Genomic DNA, 14,600 nt, shown 5'->3' with positions numbered 1-14,600 from the left:
CCCCGCCCCTCCCCTGGCGGGGCCGGGCAGCGCTGCCGGCGGGGACGAGCGACAGACATCACCGAAGGTAACGCGTTTCTCCGCCGCTATCAGCCCAGCCCCAGAGCTCTGTTTATCCTGAAAGCGTGTGTCTGCGGGTTCGTGCCCGAACCCTCCTGTGTACTGCACGAAAGTATACCATGGGTCTGATACTCAACATAAGCATTAGACACCATTTTTCAAAATTTCAGTTTGATTATAAAACTGTCACAAAAGTCACCTGTCTGCAGATTGCATCTCTGCAGTTTGAACCAATTCTTGAATCAATCCAATGGAACTGGCTCTAAAATATCGGGGGTTTTATCTTTTATTCATGACCTGACAGTTTTTCCATACAATGTCTTCGGACTAGAACATCTCTGAACAGGGAAACAAAATCAACCTACTTGACATACTAGAAGTCACATGGGGTCCAAACAGCTTTTCAGATTTTACTGGTAAGCAGCCAGATGGGGAGCCTTGTGGATAACCAAGAGATGCTTCACAGTTATCTTTCAAAAAATGCAAACACTGAACAAAATAGCTGAATGTCTGCAGTCTGTTTGCTTTTGATGACTTTCTTCCTTTGGTTTTCCACCCAATTTCAGAATGATTTGGACCCCGGTGCAGGAAAATTTCTAAGTACCTGCCTGATTTCAAGCACGTTTAAATTAGATCTATTCAGATCTTAAATTCAGATCTACTGCACTCTTAAGTCAGCGGGGAATCATTTACATCAGGTGGTGGCACACATGTTTTTGAACTGAGACCTCATGAACTCCTAGGGAAAGAAGCTTACAGTTTAATCTTTGAAATGTAGACATAAAAAGTTCATGATGATAGAGTGTCACATTGGTTCTTAGCAAACAAAAGACAGGATAGCAAGGAGGGTTTTGTATTTTATGGGCAAAGCTGCTATGCTTCCAGACAGGATAGAGCCTTGAGCAAGGTGGACTGATCTCACAGCTGATCGTGCTTTGAGCAGGAGGTTGGTCTAGAGACATCCTGGGAGCCCTTCCAACATGAAGTATCCTGTGATCCTGCAATTCAGTCTATCACAGTAAAGGGAAGAGCAGTACACACTGTTCAAAACTAAAGACTTTCAGGGAGTAAGGGGAGAAGTTTGACAGTAAATGACACTATCATTTATTTCTGTTTTTTCCCCCCTTACATTTTAGCTGAAAACATTCACTGATACCTATAAGCAAGCTAAAAATGACCCAAAATATTTATGTGTAGTATCTTTGACTGTCTTTCCTTTTGTAATCAACTCTTCATGAACTGTAAGATGCAAGTATAGCAAAGCAACTTGAATGAACAAGTATGATGCTAATGGTCTGTGATACATATGTAGGAGACACGGCATGCAGCTCCTCTGAGAGGATGGCAAGCATATATCTTGCAGCCTACAAAAGAGAAGGCTAAAAATGGCAAGAAAAATCATATTTCTGAATTGCTCAGTGGCAAATGGTGGTTATAAGTTCAGCCTGCCTCAGAACAATGGTGCTGCTCAGATCCCTAGGTTACAGAGCCATCCCTGGGATGGTGCCTGTGTCTAGGCTGTCAAGGGGGACTGCAAACAACTGTTTCGGTCTCTTTATGCCATGAGCAACATACAGGGACCATAGCAGCAGCAATCTTCTCAGTTCTTCTAAGGAAGAATCTGCCAAATCTATCAATTAATTATTTTAAAGTAAATAGTAAGCATAACAAGATAAAACTGCCAAAATAAAGATGGATGTCTCTGGAAAGTCACGTAAAAAGTGAGTGCTGTGTCATATTCAGTTCCTATCTACCTCCTTGCAAAGAGGAAGACTCTAGACCATCTTTCTTCAGTGCAGGTGGATGTATGTAGCATATTTAATACCATTATTGCAATAAAATCAAGTAACCAGAAGAAGCGACTGGAAATACTTGTGAAATTTCTGCATTGTCCAAATGTAATAGTACTTGTGGTGTTACAACTCTGTCTGCAAGTAAAGCTTTTGCTCAGATGTCTAATCTAGAAAGAGTATAGAAAAATCTTTGCTACTTATATAATATTTTGGCAGATTTTGTTCTCTTAAATGGAGGACTCAGTGGTAATACTTTCTTTCCATGTTTCAGTTGAAGGTTAATGTAAAGAAGAACGAGACCTAAAATTTAGTGCTGTTTCTGAGTTCAGAAGATATCCTAACAAAAGTACCTATGAAAAGCAGGTGGTGTAGGAGACAAAACTGGTCTTAGACAATGCAGAGCTCCTGAAATGGAAGCGAGGTTGTAAACTAGAAAGTAATTTTCCTATTCTCCTGCCAAAATCTAAACCTTGAGACAGTCCAAGTGCCCATCTTCAGCAGTACTAGCCACACCTGCCTAGCAAAAACCAGAGACCTGTGCCTTTCTTCATTTTCTTATGTCTTGCTTCCCAAAAGAAGAACCCCAAACCCATTCCTGGAAATTTCCTTAATTCCCTACTCCCTACCTCCTGAGCAAACAACTGGTATCTATAGCTGGCTGGTGGTGCCCAGGGCAGCAGAATGCAGGTACATGGTGATGCAGGGACTTTTAGGGTGCCTTTATAATCAGCAGTGAGAAGAAGAAATTTGAGAGCATGAATTAGTGGAGAAAATAGAGATACTGGCTTTGAGCTGAGATAAATTGTACTCTAGAAACACTAGTTTCTCTCCCTTGTCTATAAAGGGAGCTTGTGGGATCCAGTTCAGGTGTAGAGGTCTGCAGTGGGGACACCAGCTTTTAGATGGATGAATCCAACCATAACTGCCTGGTGATGAGAGAGAGAAGAATACATATTTTTACTTTTCAGCTCACCATAATTAATGTTATGGTAATGTATGATTGAGTACATATTATGGCATATAGCAAGGACAGACTTTTATTTCTGGTTTGGAAATTCCCAGTAGTCAGTAGGACTGCCATCAGCCTGCTGAGGCAAGCCATGGTCCACAAGATCTACACAGGCATAACTTACTGAAAGTATGACAGGCTTTCAGCTTGGTAGATACGTGGCTATGAAGCAAAACACTTTCCCATTATTTAGCAACTAGTATGCAGTAGGTAACTGGAAAGCTAATAAAACATTGTCTTTAAGTTCTACCACTAACATTTTCCATGTTAGTGTATCTACACGTCTATGTCTGTAGTACTGTAAAGGACAGATGTAAGGGAATTACCCCAACTACATTTGTATATAGGTTCCACCAAGTGAATATATGATATTCTCTCTGTCACTGCTGTACCACTATATCCCTGATGTCCAGCTATACCACCAAATGTATATAGCTTTAAAAAAAAAAAAAAAAAAAAAAAAGGTATTAGCCAAAGAAAGCCTTTCTCCCAGATTAGATGCTGGAGACAGTCTTACATGTTGTGGGTTAACCAAAGTGGGCAGCTAAACTACATTCAGCTGCTTATTTACTCTCTCCCAGTGGGATGGGAGAACAAACCTGTGGGTTAAGATAGAGTTTAATAAGCAAAGGGAGGGGGGCAGAAAAAAACAACAAACAAGTGATGCAAAAAGCAATCATTCACCACCATCCCACCAATGCCAAGCTGGTCCCTGAGCTACAGCCCCTCCCAAAAAAAAAAACCTGTCCCCCTGATTTTATTGCCGAGCATGATGCCATGTGGTCTGGGATATCCCTTGGGTCAGTTGGGATCAGCAGTCCCAACTTCTTGTGCACCCCCAGCCTGCTGGCTGTAGGGACAACATGAGAAACAGCAGCAGCCTTTATGCTGTGCTCAGCAATAGTAAAACGTCTATGTGTTATCAGCACTGTTTTGGTCAGTTACAAAACACAGGACCATGGCAAGCTGCTATGGAGAAGATTAACTCCATTCCAGCCAGAACCTGTACACTTTGTCACAGGGTACCAAACATAAAACATGAGAAACGTATCTGAGGCCACAGCAGGGGCAGTGGGTATCAGGGACCTGTGTAAGGCAGTAACAACATCCCCCTTCAGGTAAATTATCTGGAGCACAGCAGTAATTCCTGCATGCGAGTGCCCCAGCCTTTAATTAGAAGATCAGCGGGATCAAAAGGGCAAGCACAAATGACTGCTTTTATAGAGGTCCTGGGTCTATGAAAGCTTTGAGCAGGAAGAGGAGTGTGAGTTTGTTTCTGAATTACAGCCAGGTTAATGTAAATACTTGTGTGAGGAGTCTCGGTGACTGCAGCCCACGACTGTGAAGCAAGTCTAGTCACTGCTCAGCACCTGGCTGTCAGCAGCTGCTCTCCAGGTCCATGGGCCAGGAGCTGTTTCAAATGTCAAGCTGGTATTAAGACCAGGAAGTGAAAGAAATTCAGAGCAGCTCAGAGCTGAGTTGAGATGGGGGAAAAAAAACATATCTATCTTTAGTTAATGTAAAGGTTGGAAAAGTTCTCCTATCCCCTTCTTCACAAGGAAGGGATGTTTGTGACTAGAAGATCTAATGCAGATGACACCCAGTTGGGTGGGAGTGTTGATCTGCTCGAGGGTAGGGAGGCTCTGCAGAGAGACCTGGACAGGCTGGAGCCATGGGCTGAGGCCAACTGGAGGAGTTTCAATGAGGCCAAATGCCGGGGGCTGCCCTTGGGCCACAACAACCCCCAGCAGCATTACAGACTTGGGGAGGAGTGGCTGGAGAGCTGCCAGTCAGAGAGGGGCCTGGGGGGGTGATTGACAGCCGGCTGAACAGGAGCCAGCAGTGTGCCCAGGGGGCCAAGAAGGCCAATGGCATCCTGGCTTGTGTCAGCAATAGCGTGGCCAGCAGGGACAGGGAAGGGATCTGACCCCTGTACTCGGCACTGGTGAGGCCGCCCCTCGATTCCTGTGTTCAGTTTTGGGCCCCTCACTACAAAAAGGACATTGAATGACTCGAGCGTGTCCAGAGAAGGGCAGCGAAGCTGGTGCAGGGTCTGGAGCACAGGTCATATGGGGAGTGGCTGAGGGAACTGGGGATGTTTAGTCTGGAGAAGAGGAGGCTGAGGGGAGACCTCATCGCCCTCTACAGCTCCCTGAAAGGAGGGTGCAGAGAGCTGGGAATGAGCCTCTTTAACAAAGTAGTAAGACACAGGACAAGAGGTAATGGACTCAAATAGTGCCAGGGAAGGTTTAGACTGGATATTAGGAAACATTTCTTTGCAGAAGGGGTTGTTAGGCATTGGAATGGGCTGCCCAGGGAGGTGGTGGAGTCCCCATCCCTGGAGGTGTTTAAGAGTAGAGTCAACATAGCGCTGAGGGATACAGTGTAGTTGGGAACTGTCAGTGTTGGGTTAATGGTTGGACTGGATGATCTTCAAGGTCTTTTCCAAGACGATTCTATGATTCTGTGATTAAGGACTGCTGAGGTGGAGACATGCTGAAGAATGTGAACTCTGGGGCTGACCTGTGATGAAGCTCCGCTGAAGAGAGGTAACACTGAAGCTATGCAGATGAAAGGGTCAGGCTGATGAGAAGGGCTTCTCTGCCAAGGACTGCCTTTGCGTGTATTGACTGCCAGCAATGACTCTACAGTTGCTCTGAACTATAGCCCAGTCCTCCAGCATGTAAAAAACAAACTCTGCAGAATGCAATGGCACTTCTGGAAGTCTGTAGGTGGAAGTGTTAAAGTGCTAAAATGTAGCTTTGAAGGCCTGCTTTGACAGGTGCAGTTCTGAAAAGTGTGGCCATGGTTTTCATGAATTCAGATCTGTCTGGCAGGATACTTAAGATTCTTCACCTAGTTCCTCTGCAAAATCACATTCAACATATGGTGATGGTGTCTATCAGAGGCATACCAATAGTATGCTTTGTTTCATGGTAGGACAAGCAGAGAGTGACTCCATTCTTCTTCCACAAAGAAAGGCAGGAGGGATATCATTGTTGACAAGGGTGTCTTAATTTCCAGTGAAATGATACACTATCTGCTTTTACTTGATATGAAAGCTTGTGAGCCTTGTCTTGATGGATAAGGAAGACAATATATTGGCACCTGGGCAATAAGCATATGTCTCCTTTCCCTCAAATGCTTTCTTTGGTGATATTAGCAAGCCACCTTTTTTCCTCTACAGGCAGGAACAATCCATCTTTCTAGCCTAGTCTAGTAGAGGAGAACAATCCCTGTTCTCTTGTCTTTGTTTTGTGAATTTATACATTCTTGGGATTACTGCTTTTATTTAGAGAGGTAACATATACATCTCAATTAAGAGGACCTCATTTTGCGCAATGTTTTAGTGTAATACATGTAATAGCTAATAAGAATGAATCTAATTTTGATGCAGCACTTGGATGATCTATGATAAGGATTTACATCCTTACTTATATTTTCATCCAGTCGATGCGTTCCTCAAATTTAACAGGGACAAAAGAAAACAAGGTGAGCCATGTTTAATTAAACTACTGATTGCAAGAGATGTAAGTAGCGGCACTTGACTCTTGCAATACACTCTCTTGTAACACACCATGTCTCTTCCTAAGTACTGTGTTGTGCCAGGTCATCCAGGGGTGACCCCAGCCCAGTTCTGTAGTCTTCAGTTGCTTCAGTCACAACTTAATTAGCAAACCCTATCCTTAGACTTGCTTTTGAATCCTCATCAGCCATACATAGCACCCAGAAAGCACTTGTAGCCTCTCCTCTGGGATTGCTAGAAAAGTTTACCTTCGGTAGGCTGAGTTTTTTGTGAAACAAAATAGGCCACTGCAAATAATCTCATGAGCACTATCCACTCTTAAACTGGAGGAGAGCAGGGGAAAAAAGAAGAGAGCTGAGGAATGTTGTCAGTCAGTTGAAAGGATATCAAGACAGTAACTCACTAGTACTTTTAAGGTGGTAGAGATGCACTTCTTCAGGTGTAGGGGGTGCTGAGGGAAAGGCAGGGGCCAACTCCCAAATACCTCTTTACATCAGTGGTCTCCATACTCAAGAATTATACCTTTTCAGGGAAAGGACAGAATATATGCCTTAGGGAGCTGCTAAGGAGGGACCTAACTTCTGGGCCAAGTCTGTTGTCACCTATGGTTTCTTTACATGCTAGTGTGACTTTGGTGTTTCTCGGGGGAATGTGAGGAGAGAATGAAAAAATTGGCTTGCCTGCTGTTGGTTGAAGAAGGGAGAGGTAGGGCTCTGCTAGAAGGGAATAGCAAGAGCTTTTGTAAAAAAAAAAAAAAAAAAAAAAAAAGAAAAGGAGCTCTTCTTGCTTGCATGACAACAGAGGCAGAGGAAAAAAAAAGGAGCTCTTCCTGCATGCATGACAACAACCTGCAGACAGAGACTCTCATGTGAAGGGGGTTTACTGTGAAATGTTGTCAACTCCTCCAGTTCAGCAGCACAAACCATGTTACACTATGTCCTGGAGGCCAGCTTATCTTCTTTTGGGGGGAGGGAAGAGGGGATGGATAGTGATGGGATTGACCCAGATGTAAAAGACATTCCTTAGTCCTGTCTTTTTTATGCAAATGAAGGCCTTTACCAGAATTTAAAGTTGAAATCAGTGAACAAAGCCACATCATCAAAAAATGCTGTTCAGCAAACTCAGTCACAGAATCCTGAAAGTTGCTTGCTTTGTTCCAGACGTCCATGTGGTCCTGTATTCTTGCTGTATCGTATAAGTAGTCTTCTGCTGAAACGTTTCCAGCTGATTCTTATATACATGTTCACTCCCCCCTATAGAAATTCTGAAATAAGGTGTGCTGGGCTCAGAATTTTCTCTGAAAAATGTCTGAGGTGGTACAAGCTACCCTGAACTCAGACACATCAACAGGGACATGCATACCACACATTTACAGCAACTTGTGCTAAAGGATTTATTTCCTCATCCACACGTGCACACTCTGGAGAAGTGTGGGATTTTGTTTTTAATTAGAGGAGTGCCCTGAAGTAAAGCCTCAGCCACAGACAGTTTGTGAGGAGTTCTTCTGTTAGAGCTACTTCACCTGAGGAGCGATGTTGGTACAGAGCTGCTGCTAGTTCAGCCAAGAGCCTGAGGTCCCTGGATTGATCTGAGACCTGCCTGCCTATCTAGTCCTGTTCTGAAGTGGGCTGGCTGTGCGGGACTGCATGGGAAAGACATTTTCTGCATTTGAGCCAGTCCCAAACTACCTCCTCTTCATAACTCCTAAGGCCTATGGCATATCTTAGAGTTCCCAGCCATTGTGTGTGTGTGTGTGTGTGTGTGTGTGTATATATATATATATATTTATGACATATCTATATATGTGTGTTTGGTGTGCAGCTCTGGAAGGCTGGTGACTCAGAAGTGACTCAAGGTAGGACAGCTCTGACTCTTTCTCAGTGTGACCATGGTAGACATAAAGCCTCACAGACCTAGATCTGAGCTGCTCTTGCTTCTGTACTCTGTAACAGCATGTAGAAGCATTAAACGGATCCCTGAGTCATGCTAGCGGAATTCAGGATGTGCCTTTTAGCCGCTCAGATCTCTGAAGTCTTGCTATACCAATTCCTATGTTAATTACAAATTAACAGTAGCTGTTCACTTGTACTTATAAAACAAGGCTTTGATTTCAAAATGTGTAAGAATGGGAGACTTAAGCCCACATTAATAACCACTTTCCAGAAGTACATCTGGCAGAACATAACCGTTAAGTTTTAATTCTGTCACAAAGTGGTTTACACATGGTGACCACCCGGTGTAGTGCTAATGCAAAGCAGTTGTGTTGTACGTGCTGGTGCTGCTCTTACCAGCTGGGAGATGCAGCAGTGTGGGGGCCCAGCCACTCTGACAATGCTGCAGATGTCACCAGTGGAAGGTTATTAGTCTTGGCTCAACATTAAAAACACAGTGTAACAAGCCCAGTTGGGAAATATCACCCCTTCCAGGCATGCCTTTGCCCCGAGCCACTCTCAGAGCCTAACTCTATAGAGGCTCCTATGCATTTTCAGAGGCTGGTCTCAGAGCATCAGGAGTGAAAGGAGAGAAAGGGAGGCTTTCCTCCCACTCTGCTCCAGGAATCTTTCCACGCTATACAAGGAGGAGAGTATTTCCCACTCCCCCACCTTCAGAGAAATGTTTCGACAGTGTTTGTCACTGATGGAGAAACTGTTTTTCTGAAGATTGGTTTAACAAGCACTGTTTTGAAGTGTTTACCGAAAGCACATGTGGGTAAGAACACCATCGTTTGGCCCTTGAGCCTAATCATTTTAGCAGAGGTGTTTAGCTTATGAATGTGCATGCTGAAACAAATCCCTGTCTCAGTGGAGAAAAATATTTAGATGCTGAGGGAAACTACACTATGGATCAGAAAAACAATGGGACTGTATCACGTTCTGCAGCTCCAAATATAAACAGAAAACATGCCGCTCTTTCCAGTGTACGTTTATACACATAGGGCAAAATTCCCATTGAGTGCTTTTGCAGCCTGGGCTTTTCTAGCTGCATTTAGGACATTAGACACTGGACTTTTGTCTCTCTTGTTTCAGAGACAAAGCACTGGCCTTCTGTCATTAGTAAACCTAGCGTTTCCAACTTTATCTTAGCTTTCTACACCTCTTAATTGACGTGTATTAGTGGATGTGAATGTATATATATGCATATCTAGCATATGAGTGGGTTTGCCATTTCGGCCTGAGACATGGGTTTCCTGACCGCCTCACAGGGAGCTCTACTGCTACACCATCCTCGCCTGCCTGGTGGGAACCAGGACCAGCAGTGCAGCACTTCCAGAGAAAGTTCCAAGATGTGAGAGCACCAGGGCTGAAACACAGCAACTGCTGGCAGTGGAGAGGTGTTGGCCTAAAACATCTGAGCTGTGCTTGATTTTGTACTGTTTGAACAACTGCTTTCTCAAAACAGTTGTAGACTCAAAGGCAAGCTGTATTGCAAAATCTCTGTTGTATTCCTGTTTCTCAGCTGTAGAAAAATATTGGAGATCTTCGTTTCTGTGCCCATCAGAAAGCAGGGCTATACTTCCCAATTTAAGCAGCCAAGGCAAGCAAATCTAACTACATGTCAGCTTTGAGCTATTCTCTTTGACTATGTATAATTACAGGCCTTGCTGTGTGGCAACTTTTGAGTATTTTTGCCCACCAGAGCCACCTAAAACAGTAAACAGAGTTTGTTGAAAGGTCAGCTCTGAAAGCACCTATTGCCTTCCAGCAGGGTGTCTAAGCAGCTGCTGTAGCATTTAAAAACCCTGCATTAATAGGAGCTTTTTCTTACATCAGCAGCCTTCCCTTGACTGGCCCCTCTAGCTAGAAGGAAGTCCAAACTGGACTGTTTTCCTGCAATGGTCAGTTGGTATGTTCTCCCATTTCAAATATTGTAATTGTTTGGAAGCTAACACAGGCACCCTGCTCGTCTGCCCCAGAACTTACCTGTAATGATTAAAAAAAAATGGGGGAGCCCCTATCTGGATGAGTGGGTGGGCTAGGTAAACGCATCATGTAAACAAGGAGTTTACATGCTTGGGGGCCAGATCAGGCCACCCTTCCTTCACCCCACCCATAGGAAATCTCAATATACTGCTGTATCACAGGCAGAGAAAGCAGAGATCAGAGACTTACACACAGTTGATATCTGAGAGATCTTTTCTAAGTTACTTTACAGCCATTCCTGGATGCAAAGCTTTGCATTCCTGAAGAGCTAAAAAGAAACTTTGAAATTATCGTTCTGCCTTGCTTGGCATGTCAAGAAATCAGCAACCTGCTGGCCTGCAAATTGTTCCAGATTGCACTTCTTCCCATACAGCCTTCATTAATGTAGTGGTTAACATGCCCAAGATATCTAATGCAGTGGACAGGAGAGGGCTCTCGGAGTGTAATGGGAGGCCTTGATTTAGTTCCTGGCTTGATTAAACTACTGGAGAAATCTTAGCTGAGACTGGCTCGTGGTCTTTGCGTCTCCTTAAATAACACAGGGAAGTTCCTCCATGGCAGAATTAGTCTTTCTTTATATGCTTGCCCACGGAGCACTAATGAGACAGGAACCCAAAATAACAGGAGCAATACATGCTTTCACACAGGTCCTGGGAAGCCATGCATCTCGGGGAGGGGACTGAACCCTCTGAGCATGTTCGGGACTGTAATGAAAAATTACATGCTACAAGTCTAATTCTTAAATCTCCTAGCTGTGTGTGCAATGTGTGGGGTGCTTTTCATTCTTTCTGGAAAATTACTTGATTTAGTATTTTAAGATGGAGGCTTAATGTCACAGCGAGTTGTGTGAGAATGTTAGAGAAACAGTTCTGAAGAAAATTACCATTCTGCTCTAACTGAATTTTCCTAATTAAATTTCTATGTCTTCCTAATTAGATTTCTATATTAAGCTTGGGTTTAGGATCAATATATTCAGCAAAAGGTTATTTGATGGTGTAGGTTCCTCTGAAATATTAGTTGTACCACTAGATGGTAGCCTTGCTTATTTCAGATTCACCTCTTCCCTACTTCCCTCTGCAGCGAGAAACGAGTTTCTGAAGAGATGGGATCATTGCGTACTTCAGCCTTAAGTAAAAAGCTGTAGAAGAAAGCAGGGGAGAAAGTATGAACTTGTCCTGAGAGAACATTGTAGGGCACAGTCGGTCCCGACGCAGGGTCTGCAGAGCCGTAGCTGGGTGCAGAGGGTTACTTGTCAGTGGAGACTCCTACGGGCAGTCATTCCTTGTTGCAAAGTCGGATAGACTTTGACCAAAATAAATTTGCAGTCATAGTTCACACATAAAACACCAAGATGATGATGAAATGATTTTGGTATGAGCTGATAATATAGAAATGCCTCCTTTTTTCCCCTGTTATGTTTATGAACACTATTTTACAAGAAGTTTGTATCTTAAGTATAGAGGCAGTAAGTGCTCTGTATCAATTCCTGAAGGCTATAGCTGCAGGAACTATTTCATTGTACTTGGAAAGTTAACACAACAGAGTGCTCTGAACCAAGAGATCTATATTTGATGAGACTGGCTGAGCCTATGGAAGTAGTACATCCACATGGGAATGTTTCTGAGAAATCTGAGTGTACTGAGCGGCTGTCCAATTAGGATGTGTATGATATTCCTTATTTAGTTTCCTCAACACTTCATTTTTATGGCTCCACTTACTACAGTGCAATCCAAAGTGCACTATATAGACTATGTAACTAAATGTTAATCATCATTTTAACCACATAGTGAAAACCACAATGCAGTGCTTTTACACTTCTCATCAAAGGAATGTGAATTTATGGGTATGTTGCCTGGCCGTTTCTGTCAGGGAAATATATTAATAGGCTATTCACTAATAATCTTGGGTAACTTGATAGTTGTCTTGCATCTCTCCAATAGATAAAGTGGGAATTCCAGGGAGAGTTCTGCTCCAGTATGCTGTCAAAGAGTAAAAGCTTTCCCTCCTACTGGATGTTGTGCTTTGTTGAAGAAGGAAGCACCCTGACTTACAAGTGCTGGAATGTGATGAATCACCTTTGGATGTCTCAGGAGGTCGCTGGTCCTTCTGGAGCTGATTGTGGTGACATGTTTGTATTACAGATCATTGGAACTATTTGAGGCGCTTTTTTTAAGCTTTGTCATAGTTTTGGATCTAAAAATATAAATGAAAATGTGAATTTTAGCTTATGGAAGTGTTGCTTTTTTAAAACGAATGAGAAGATTAAAGTATGTCCAATTTTAAGATAAATGGAAAAATGTGGGTGCCACTACAAACAAGAACAATACATTTAAGAGTAAGTTATTACGTATTAAAATATAATTTGCAGGTGCTTTGCTCTTAATTATTACATCTTTGCCTAATTGTTGGCTTCTTGTTCATCATTGTAGTGTTTATCATTGCAATTTTTTTCCCCTGTTCTTTAGGCTGGTGGATGTCAAGATCATCTTTTAAAACCATAAACATTTCTAATTGAAGATGCTATATTCCTATTCATTTTAACAATCCCTTTAATTGTGCTTAGTTCATGAGCATTCCGCTGTTATCAAGAGCATAGTTGTAAAGCCAAGGAATGAAATATTGAAGAAGGTTCTGGAGTGCATAAAAAAAATAATCTATTTTGATAAATAGATTTGACATTATAAATGGTGGGATAAATTTTAAAGTAGACTTGGGCACTTCAATAGCATTGCTAAATATGTTTTTATTTAAGAGGAGGCTGGCCATTTCATTATTGTAATAGTCTTCTTTTACCTCCTTGTATGTCTTTTGGTCACTCAAATACAACACTGTGTTTTACTGCTGATTATTTTGCTTTTCCAGGGACGTCCTAAGATTGTTAGAAGGTGTAGGAGTAAAAGTTCTGTTAGCAGTTACATGCTTTCCACCAAGCTACCATCCCATCTCGAATATTTTGCCTCAGCAATGAGTGGTTTCTTCCTCTGTGATCTCAAAAGCCTATCTTGACAGAACAGACAAAATACTACATGTTTGGAGGGCTTTAAACAGAAAGACCTTCCCATGAGTGTGTTCTTTAAGCCTTACAACTAGCTGTCTGGGGTGTTGCTGTGATTTTCTACTCATCCGTCTCAAAATATGCCCAGGGATTTACACTGAGCCTTACCCTGTAGTACTGCAAGCAGGTCAAGGCAGTGAAGTTTCCAGCACTGGTCCTTTTACTTGTTTTCTGCACTTGAGAATACCCGGTTTTCTGTCCATGCTGGCTATGTAACTTTTGAGACCCACCAGAACCCAGCTGCCTGGTGAGCTACGCGGGTGTCAAGCACCCTCCGTGAGCACTTAAGTAGAGGGGTTCACTGATGTTCATCAGCCACGTTTAACCCACCCCACATTGCTGCTGGAGTCCATATCCAGTGTGAAAAATAACCCATTCTTCTAGGTGGGCTATCTACCTCTCTGGCTCTTGTTATTGCTGGAGGAGTGCTAGGATACAGCAGGTGGCATTTCAGGTACGTAACTGCTACCGCCTCACCTTGACCTGGGTATTATTACATTCGCCAAGCACAAACCCGACTCTTCTTTTATCCCCCTAAAGAGAAAAAATGATTTTTCATTATTTTCAGGGGTACGCCTGTCCCCTCGCATGAACCGTGCCCCTTCGCGGAAGGACAGCTGCACTGGAGGCTACCGCCGGGCTGCTGGCTAACAGCCCCCGGGGCCGGGCGGGGGGTGGGCGCTGCCGGCCGCTTACAGTGACCTTGGGACCAAATCTTGGCTGATTAACTTCCTTGCTTGGAACAGCAATGCTGAGTGTGGATATTTTTGTTCTTCCTTTACAGTGATGAGTGTGTGATGGAAACTTTTTGGCTTGTATTTTTGGTTTTTCTGTCCACTTAAGGCAAATCAGGGTTTGGAGAGGACTCTTAAGGAGGAAGAATAGTTCTAGCATGTATTATGAAGAATACATGACTTAGTTGTAATGAGGAGGAAGATTCCTGGCTCTGAAGTGGTACAAGTGAATGTGCCCTTCCTGGCGAAAGAGGCTTCTACAGTAGATTATAACAGTGTGGGAATAATTTCCTAGGAGAGGGGATGCACAACTTGCGAACCGGGATTATTTCTTTTTTTTTTTTCCAGTTCTGCAGCTAAGTTGGGCACCAGTTACTAAACTGGTCATTTCTGGTGGGGTGTTGGGTGGACTCTGCTGTGCCCTGGGTCAGGAGGGATGGTGGCTTCCTTAGGAAATGCCTGAGAAGCCTAGAGAGGGCTGCTGCAGGGTTTGAGCTGAAGAG

General features: G+C 43.3%; 1 protein-coding gene across 1 annotated transcript in view; it reads right to left on the bottom strand.

Annotated features, from left to right (window-relative positions):
- The window catches only part of UCHL1 (ubiquitin C-terminal hydrolase L1), a 23,959-nt gene that overhangs the window by 4,424 nt on the left and 4,935 nt on the right, over positions 1-14,600 (bottom strand). The gene's annotated exons all lie outside the window — the stretch shown is intronic.

Source organism: Athene cunicularia, assembly GCF_003259725.1.
Source record: "Athene cunicularia isolate RWA chromosome 4 unlocalized genomic scaffold, athCun1 chr4_part1, whole genome shotgun sequence".
In the NCBI taxonomy this organism is placed as follows: Eukaryota; Metazoa; Chordata; class Aves; order Strigiformes; family Strigidae; genus Athene; species Athene cunicularia.
This window is presented reverse-complemented; position numbering and strand designations above follow the sequence as displayed.